At 43.8% G+C, this 3,366-nt stretch overlaps 1 pseudogene; it reads left to right on the top strand.

Annotated features, from left to right (window-relative positions):
- The first annotated feature begins 3,248 nt into the window (after nucleotides 1-3,248).
- On the top strand, nucleotides 3,249-3,366 carry LOC126177896 (5S ribosomal RNA; annotated as a pseudogene).

The following is a 3,366-nucleotide window of genomic DNA, read 5'->3' as shown; positions in this document are numbered from 1 at the left end:
TGTTATCTCCCTGCCAAACCTCTCCCTACCTACTTTGTCCCCCCCCCCTCCCGAGTCCTTTTGTATTCCCCTTCTCTGCCTTCCCCACTCCTTGTCGCGTCTGCCCAACACCCCCCCCCACCTGTTTTATGGTTCTTATCCTCCATAGACTCCTTTCCCCCCTCCCCCCCTTCGCTTTTCCTTTCCTTCCCCCCATTCTTTTATTTTCCCATCATCTGTCCAGTTTCCCCCCACCTGCTCTCGGCTGTTGTATGTCACATTTGCCAACTTTTTCAGTGCAGTGTTCTAGTAACTGTTCAGTGCTGTTCGTCTTTCTAGTGTTGTGAACAGAAACCATGCTGTCGCCGGGTGTGAATTTTATGTCTTTTTCGAACATAAACCAGACTGTCGCCGTGTTTTTTTTAATTGTCTATTATTTTACCTGTCTGCTTCGTATGTATTTTATTCGCATCATCATCCATTTGTTCTTTGTTTTAAGTTCCACGACTTTTTTGCCATGTTCCCATTCAAGTCTCCTATTTTATCGCCTGTGTTTTATTATATATTATCTTCACTTTTTTCAAACAAAGTCTGTAGGCTGAAGAGCGGCATACTATGCTGCTGCCAGCCCGCCCCCGTAGGGGGGAATGGAAATTCAATAAAGAAAAAAAAAACAGGGATGAGAACAGATGAAGCCAACACATCTGCAGTATTGTCAGTTAATATAACGTGTTAATATAACTCCAAAATTAATAAAATAAATGAATAATAGCAGAAGTGAATGTGAAATTACACAAAAAATTTAAACTTAAAACTTAAAATTAAAACATTCTCGAAACTCTTGGAATTTCCAGGATTGATATCTTGTCAGTATCGATACCGATAACAGGCAAAAATAGACGATATTCTCGCTTCCATGGATGAATGAGCTATCTATGTACATAATGAATGATACCTGTCGTCTTTTACTACTGCAAGTTACTAGTAAGACCAGCTACGCAAAATGTCTCTTTTCTGATTTCCTAAATACCAGGAATGACTCTTGCCTGCAACAAGTACCAAACATAAAAATTTTGACTAGTGTGTGAAATTTATTTAAATATTAATTAATTAAACTGATAGAAAGACTTCACCTCACAGATCATTTGATGATTTAATGAAATACCAGTCCATATATTGGCTATGCCATAATCAGGATAAATTTCATTGAAACATTGCTAAGAGAAGGTACAAACTCAAGGATCCTGATTAGGGAGCGGAATGGAACTGTGAGACGTAATAACAAAGAATTTAGCAGTAATTCACATTTATTTCCTTATTAACAGTAACACACACACACAGAAGTTAAATTATAGTTACTTGGGATGCTATCACGTGCATCGGCACATGGCACACTATAGAGCGCAGCATCTGGACCAACACAAGTGGGGCAAGACTGCTAAATTACTGGATACGATTTATCAAGATCACACACACCTCGTTCACATTGGTCACTCACACAACGAAAGATAGAATTTACAAGAAAAGCTTCCCTAACCCATATATAAGCTGACTGGGTCATGGGGCGAGTGCCTTTAACGGTCAGTTTCAGAGAACAAAGTCCACATCTAAAATACCGTAAAACTCAGTAATTTTATAAATAAATTTACCAGAGTAGAACACAGCTACTCCGTCATTCAATTCGAAGACGAGAGGTGTTTACGTCGAACTGGAGCGTCTTGGTGTACATAGAAACACACGTGGTACCCCAGAGTACGGGCTACTAAGTCCATGGGAATGAAACACAAATTGGACACTAAATTAAATAAAACTTAGCACAAGAATTCCACAAAGCACCCAACACATTAATACATAATGCGCTAAACTAACTAAAGCTGTACCTCACGTGGTGGCACCGCTCGTCAGCGCCAAGTTACAGTTGCACAAAAGATGTCATCGAATAAACTGAATACTACTGAAATTAACACTGTTCCGTGATTGAATTAGTTGGAGCGGCATGATTATCAACGCCACGCACCAGAGTGACAACCGGAAACTCAAACAAAGCTCTCACACATTTCAACTCAGCAAACAGAGATGCTACTCAGAGCATCTGCACTCGCCGGCGTCCTAGGGAAGAGTAACCTAATCGTCTCTCCCGTCCGGGATCCGCACACGGTGACTGAAAGGGCTCAGAGAGCGTAAGCGGTTTCTACCTGTACCAACCTCACAATGGGTGCTCACCATTGGCCACTAATGCCTCCCTGAACCAAGGTTGCTGTATTTGTAACTCTCCACAATGACTGGCTACACGGCTCTGAACTTTCGTAGAACCATATAGCGGCTCACGTGGAGCCGTTACAATAATTAAGTTTGTATGAAGCACTCGAAGCGGGAGTTCTCCTCGCCATTGTCTGCTTCTTTTTTTTTTTTTTTTAATATGGCACTACTGTTATATTCGTATGTATATCACTGTACAGAGTTAGTACTCAAAACTGATCTGTCGCCGGCCGCTGTGACCGAGCGGCCCTAGGCGCTTTAGCTCGATTCCTGCCTCGGGCATGGAAGTGTGTGATGTCCTTAGGTTAGTTAGGTTTAAGTAGTTCTAAGGGACTGATGACCTCAGATGTTAAGTACCATAGTGTTCAGAACCATGTCTCTGTCGGTGTGTATAAATTGTGGATAACTGTGTGACCACATAAGGCATAGTCGGGTAGTAGCAGTTGCAGGTAGCCTTCAGCAGTTAAGCCATCCTAGACGGAGTAAGACTCACTGTTAAGTTTGCCGGGTGGCGCGCTTAACTGTTGGCTGACAGAGAGTCGGACTGCTAGCTGGTAGTCACATGGTGCCTGCTGCAAGCTGCTTCGTCGCTAAATATCCTCTTCTACTGCAGGTATTTGTGAGAACAACAGAGAGTTCTCCTCGCTTATAACAACGAGTCTTCTCTGTACGCAGAAATTACAGTATTAATGCCATCTTTGGTCTGATGTGGGGTCGTGCAGTAACTAAAAAGCCACTTTACAGAGAGCGTTACCCCTTGTGAGACTGGCTTCAGACAGGCAACTGCCGGCTGCGGTCATCAGGAGCTGCCCACGATGCTGTGTCAGCGGCGTTCTCTTAGTGATGGCCCGCTATTACAGTACTTACCCACAATTGCTCTGTCTGCCGTGCGCCAGTGTTTCGACTCAGCTGTGTCAACGAGCGTAACTATTCATTCTGCAAAACTGACGAATTCTGAGCCTGAACTACGTGTATCCGACGACAAATTTGAAAGGTAACATTTCCACCGGGGCAACGGCCTTGCCGCAGTGGATACACCGGTTCCCGCCAGATCACCGAAGTTAAGCGCTGTCGGGGGTGGCCGGCACTTGGATGGGTGACCATCCGGGCAGCCGTGAGCTGTTGCCG

Source organism: Schistocerca cancellata, chromosome 3 (assembly GCF_023864275.1).
Source record: "Schistocerca cancellata isolate TAMUIC-IGC-003103 chromosome 3, iqSchCanc2.1, whole genome shotgun sequence".
Taxonomy (NCBI): domain Eukaryota; kingdom Metazoa; phylum Arthropoda; class Insecta; order Orthoptera; family Acrididae; genus Schistocerca; species Schistocerca cancellata.
This window is presented reverse-complemented; position numbering and strand designations above follow the sequence as displayed.